Raw genomic sequence first — 6936 nt, forward strand, 5'->3', positions numbered from 1 at the left:
CTTTGAGTATTGGCTTCCAACTTGAGTTATCAACTTCACACTTAGAGTAAATATATTAGAAACACAATAAAAAGTTTTGTTATCATCAAAATCAGGATTGCTTGTGTTCCAAAACCCAACACTATTGTTATAAGCAAACTCTACCAACGCCAAATGTTCATGCCACGCTGGTCCAAAATCCATCACTGTCGCTCGAAGCATATCCTCGAGAGTACGAATAGTCCTTTCACTCTGCCCGTCGGTCTTCGGGTGGTAAGCTGTACTCAAACTCAGAGTAGTGCCAATAGCTCGCTGGAAACTACCCCAAAACCTAGAGGTAAACCTTGGATCTCTATCGCTGACAATACTCAACGGAATCCCGTGCAGACGAACAACCTCTTGCACGTACAGACGTGCCATCCTGTTGAAAGTAAAGTCCCGATTATAAGGCAAGAAATGCGCGGACTTCGACAATCGATCAACAACAACCTAAATAGCATCACAATTCCTGGAATACATCGGCAAGTGGGTGACAAAATCCATCGTCATATGCTCCCACTTCCACTCAGGAATCTCTAAACTTTGGAGCAATCCACCGGGTATTCAAAATTCTGCCTTGACTTGCTGACACACAAGGCATCGAGACACGAACTGATAAACGCTGCGCTACATTCCTTTCCACCAGAACCTCGTACGTAGATCCTTGTACATTTTCATGCTACCTGGATGCACAGAAAATCTACCACGGTGAGCATGAGACAAAATTTCTTCTCGTAGTGTGGAATCATTAGGAACTACCACACGTCCAGAGAGACACAACAGACCATCATCCTGCAAATGAAAACCAGAAGTATTCCCATCCTAAGCCAATCGGGCTAGCTTTTGCGTCTTCGGATCAACGGCCTGCGACTCACGTATATGCGCATGCAACGCTGGTTCAGCAAGTACAGATGAAACTCGAATTCCCTGCTGTTCCTTCTTATGTCAAAAAATGAAACCCAAGGAACAACACTCCTCTACCACTCGCGCAACTAAGCTGGTACGAAGCAAACTCGCATACACTTTGCGTCTAAGAGCATCCGCAACTGGATTAGAAGAACCTGGATGGTACTTGATTTCACAATTGTAGTCCTTCATTAAATCCATCCAACGAAGTTGCCTCGTGTTCAACTCAGCCTGAGTGAACAAGTACTTCAAACTCTTATGGTCAGTGAAGATCTCAAACTTCTCACCGTACAAATAATGACGCCATATCTTAAGAGCAAAGACAATGGCCGCAAGTTCCAAATTATGTACGGGATAGTTTTCCTCATGAGTCTTCAATTTCCTAGAGGCATAGGCAATCACATGACCTCTTTGCGATAACACACGTCCCAAACCCTGGAGAGAATCATCGGTGTGAACTACAAAGCCTCCTGATCCAGACGGAAGCGCCAAAACTGGAGCTGTAGTCATACGGGGTCGCAACTCGTGAAAACGCTCCTCGCACTCTGACGTCCAAACGAAAGGCACATCCTTACTCGCCAGCTGCGTCAAAGGCTTAGCAATCTGAGAAAAGTTCTTCACGAATCTTCGGTAGTAGCCTGTCATCCCAAGGAAACTACGAATCTCTTAAACTGTTGTCGGACGCAACCAATTCAAAATGGTTTCCGTCTTACTAGGATCAACAAAAACACCGTCTCGTGAAATCACATGACCAAGGAAAACAACTCGTTCAATCCAGAAATCACACTTACTCAGCTTAGCATACAACTGTCTCTCTCTCAGTATCTGCAATACAATACGGAGATGGAAAACATGCTCGTCAACACTGCGAGAATACACTAGGATATCATCGATGAACACTACCATGAACTTATGCAGAAAGTCACGAAATACTCTGTTCATCAAATCCATGAAGACTACTGGAGCATTCGTCAAACCAAACGGCATCATTAAGAACTCGTAGTGACCATACCGCATACGAAATGCTGTCTTGGAGATATCCTCCTCTCTAACCCTCAACTGGTGATATCCCGACCGTAGATCAATCTTCGAGTAAACAGAAGTACCCTACAATTGATCAAATAGATCATTTATCTGCGGAAGAGGATACTTATTCTTCATCGTTGCTTGGTTAAGCTATTGATAGTCTATGCAAAGACACATCGACCCATCTTTCTTCTTAACAATAAGGACTGGGGCTCCCCAAAGCAAAACACTCAGCCGAATGTAGCTCTTATCAAGAAGATCTTAAAGTTGCTTCTGAATCTCTCTCATCTCAGTAGGTGCTAAACGATACGGAGCTCTGGAAATTGGTGCTGTCCTTGGCATTAACTCAATGCCAAACTCGATCTCCCTCACTGGTGGTAAGCCTGGAATCTCCTCCGAAAACACATCGGGAAGCTCACGGACTACAGGTATCTCCTGGATGTCTGGTCCCTCCAAGGATGCATCGATGGCGTAGATAAGGTAGCCTTCCCCGCCAGACTCCAAAGCACGCCGGGCTTTCAGAGCAGAAACCACTGGCATCGGAGGTCGCGCTCCCTCACCATAGAAATACCACGCCTCACCATCCTCAGGACAAAACTGAACAAACCTCTTATAGCAATCCACAATCGCTCTGTAGGTAGTCAAGAGATCAATCCCAATAATGCAGTCGAAATCCTCCATAGGTAGAACCATCAGGTTAGCACTAAGCTGATGCCCCTCAAAATCCAAAGAGAAACCAACCACTAGATGCTTAGCTAAAACCTCGCTACCCATCGGAGTAGAAACCATTAACAAAACGTCTAAAGGAACAAAATACAATCTATACCTCTTAGCAAAACGTGCTGAGATAAATGAGTGTGACACACCCGTATCAATCAAAACATACGCAGAAAAACCACATAAAATACAGGTACCTGAAATCATACGGTCACTGTCTGCCTCTTCTGGCTCCTGGTTCAGTGCAAAGACTTGCCCCTAAACATGTGGCCGTAAGGAAGAATGACCTCGAGAAAAAGTCTATCGCGGCGATGGCTGCGACTGCTGACGCTGCTGCTGAGAGTGCTGCTGCTGGTGCACAGATGCCTGAGTTCCTATAGATCCACTCGCTGCTCCTATCAGAGTAGGACAATCCCTCTTCATATGTCCCTCCTGTCCGCACTGAAATCATGCGCTGGTCACTCGAGGACACTAACCTGCAGGATGCCTCCGTCTGCACTGCTAACAATGGTTCCACTTCTGACCACTAAATCAGTGCATTCCGCCGGATCCAGAGGAAGAAGAAGAAGTGCCTCCCTGTTTCTTAAAAGACTAGCCTTTCGGCCCCAAAGAGCTAGTCGGTCTAGAAGAAGAAGAACTCATGGCCCTGTTCCTCCGAATGCTGTCCTCTGCCTGGTGAAAACGGCTCACCAAGTCCTCACAAGTCAGATCATCTCCCATAGCGACCATCAGGTGAATCTCAGGGTTAAGACCCTGAAGGAAGAGAGTATTTATAAGTGCATTTTATTCACTTAATTTATATATGATTTGACTGGGATTTTGTGATGTATCGAGTGGATATTATGCGTATTTGTTGTTATTTTTGTGAGTTGCAAGGATTTGAAAAAAAGTAGCAAGAAGAAGCGGATAGATGAATTATAGATATCAAAGTTTACAAAACTACTGGAATGTTATAGACATCCAGATCCGATCTCCACCGTTCAAATTAAATATTAGGATGTTTTAAAGTTTCTGTCAAAATTTCAGCTTGATCCGACGGCTAGAACTTGAGTATGATTTTTACAAAAATGCTTCGCAGATGGTGAAATGGAAGAACGTGTAGCTCCCTAGCGCCATATTCCTAGCGCTCCAGCGCACGTAAATTCATATTCCTAGCACCCCAGCGCCTCCTTTTGAGCACTCCAGTGCCAGATGTCTTTCATTGAAAAATAAAATACGAAACTTGAGCGCCCCAGCGCCAAAAGCCAGCGCTCCAGCGCTTCGTAGTCTTCAAAAATATGAAAAGTCTCTAATCGAGTTTATGGCTTATTTTGAGAGGAGACGAGGGTTTAGAGAGGATTCAGAGCATAGAGAGGGCTATTGAGAGTTTTGAAGTGCACAAGAGCTCAAGAATTTGATACGAAGACGGAAGACGGCGACATCAGGCGACAAAAAAACTTAATTTTACTTCGTTCTAGTTTTTTTTTTAACTCTATTTTTCTAGTTTGATCGATTATTTGAAAAACATGTTTTGTTTGATCTTTGAATTTATTATGAACTAATTTCTTAGTCTAGAGGTAGACGGATCTTGACTGAAAACCATGATTGAGATATTTTGATTTACATATTTGAATTCTTCGCACAGTTTATTTGTGTTTTCCTGATCTTAATGCTTTCAATTTACTGGCCATAGATTGAATGATATTTTATTTAAAATCTATCACTCGAGAGAGGAGATTTTGAATACGACATAGAGAAATACATCTTTGGTGTTTATATTGTTCGAGAGACGTATAACTCCATTGAAGTCATTAGAAGAATTCTCGTGCCATTTACCTGATTTAATAGTTGAACTTTGATAGAGATATTGAGTTTGTTATTGAATACGAATTTTTGCTTGACACTCGAGAGAGGTAGTAGAAAATAATAGAAATTCTTGGATAATAAACTAGAAGATTTTATAATTGAACAATCATTAGAAATAAATTGTGGTGTACAGTCAAGTGAAGTCGAACCTCTAGCATTCATTGCTTATTGATTTTTTCTCTCATGAACTCGTGGTTATTTAGTTTTGTTTCTTGAAAATTTTAGTTTCATAAAATCAGATCAATTTCGTAGCTCTAAATAGGATTAGGATTTTATTAGTTACAAATATTTTATATAATATCATTTATTAATTCTCCGTGGAATCGACTTGAACTTAATTCCTATATTATAACTTGACATCGTGCGCTTGCAAGCAAAAAACACGCAACAAGTTTTTGGCGCCATTGCCGGGGATTGAATTTTATTTGATTTATATTAAATTGTGCTAATTAGTCTTAATTTTGATTTAGAGCATTTTATTTTATTTTGTTGGTTCTAATTTAAATTTTTTTCATGTCTATGCAGTTTATGCGAAAAAGTCAAAGTTACGACTCACTGCTCTTTGATCCGGAAATCGAGAAAACTGCTAAAGCTTTGAGAAAATCTAGAAGAGAAGAGTTGCAACAAATGACTGAAGAAAGGGAAAGAGCTGTCAATAATGCTTCGGTGCCGATCAGAGATCACTTTCGACCAGTGATCAATACTCATTATTCTGGGATAGCTCGGCAGAATATCACAACAAATAATTTTGAGTTGAAGCCAGCTTTGATTAATATGGTGCAACAGAATCAGTTCAAGGGTGCAGCTACTGAAGATCCGAACTTGCATATGCGCACTTTTCTGGAGATTGCTGACACAGTGAAAATTCATGGTGTTACTGAGGACACCATCAGACTACGATTGTTCTCGTTCTCTCTTAGGGACAATGCTCGTAGTTGGTTGCAGTCACTACCTCTTGGAAGTATCACTACATGGGAAGACATGGCATCCGAATTTCTGGCTAAGTACTTTCCTCCTGCCAAGTCTTCCCAGCTGAAAATTGAGATCACTACTTTCAAACAACAAGATTATGAGTTACTGTATGAAGCTTGGGAGCGGTACAAGGAATTGCTTAGGAAATGCCCGAACCACAATTTTCCGGACTGGGAACAGATCGAATTATTCTACAATGGTTTGAATGGACCAACTCGTATTTCTGTGGATGCTGCAGCGGGAGGTTTAATATTTTCCAAATTTCCTGAACATGCTTATGATATGCTTGAGCAAATGACTGTTAACAGTTATCAGTGGCCGAGTGAGAGATCTGCGATAAGGAAGCCTGCTGGAATTCATGAGGTTGATGCGTTCACTACTTTGACTGCTCAGATGACTACTATTTCTACATAGTTGGCTGCACTGACCAAAGGCAATCAAGTTTCTATTAAGACAGCATCGCTGGCAACTGCCGTAAATTCTGCTGATGGATTTGAGAGTGTGGAGCAAGCTCAATATGTGAACAACATAAATTACAACAACTATCGAGGTAATCCTGTACCCAATCAATATCATCCTAGTTTGCGTAATCATGAGAATTTTTCATATGCAAATAATAATAATGTGTTGAATCCTCCTCCGGGATACAATACAAATAAGGGTGAGGGTAAGCCTCCTTTGGAGGATGTTGTTAATGCTTTTGTGCAGGAATCGAGCAAGAGGATGGCGAGAACTGAGACTCGCCTTGACAGCTTAGAGACGCATGTGGCCAACATGGGTGCTGTATTGCAATCCATGGAGACTAGCATTGGGCAGTTGGCGAACGCACTGAAAGATAATAACAGAGGCCAATTCCGAAGTAATACTGAGGTGAATCCCAAGGAGCAGTGTAATGATATCACGTTGAGGAGTGGGAAACAGGTGGATAATGAAGAGGGAAAATCTGAGAGCAAGACATTTGAAAAAGTTGCAGTTTACGAGAAAAAGGTCGAGGAGAAAGAGTCCGAACCTGAGCAGAAACCGATGTACAAACCTCCTCTTCCATACCCCCAAAGGTTCAAGAAGTAGGCAGTGAACGAGCAGTTCTCAAAATTTTTGGAGATTTTCAAGAAGATACATATCAACATCCCTTTTGCTGATGCTTTGGCACAAATGCCGAATTATGCGAAGTTTATTAAAGAGGTGATGTCCAAGAAAAGGAGGCTGCAAGAGAATGAGGTGGTGAGCTTAACTGAAAAATTTAGTGCTGTGCTCCAAAAGAAGATGCCACAAAATCTGAAGGATCCAGGGAGTTTTACTATTCCTTGCACTATTGGTTCTTCTTATTTTAATAATGCACTTTGCGATCTAGGAGCTAGAATTAATCTGATGACTTTGTCTATTTTCAGGAGCTTAGGACTTGGTGAGGTGAAGCCCACAATGATCGCATTGCAGCTAGCTGATAGATCTATC

At 41.8% G+C, this 6936-nt stretch overlaps 1 non-coding gene across 1 annotated transcript; it reads right to left on the minus strand.

Moving 5' to 3' along the window:
• Positions 1–5542: 5542 nt before the first annotated feature.
• On the minus strand, positions 5543–5648 carry LOC140869898 (small nucleolar RNA R71). The gene has a single exon (XR_012146888.1). It is a non-coding gene; the product is annotated as a small nucleolar RNA R71 (small nucleolar RNA).
• Positions 5649–6936: the final 1288 nt, after the last annotated feature.

This window comes from Henckelia pumila, chromosome 4, assembly GCF_033568475.1.
Source record: "Henckelia pumila isolate YLH828 chromosome 4, ASM3356847v2, whole genome shotgun sequence".
Lineage (NCBI taxonomy): Eukaryota > Viridiplantae > Streptophyta > Magnoliopsida > Lamiales > Gesneriaceae > Henckelia > Henckelia pumila.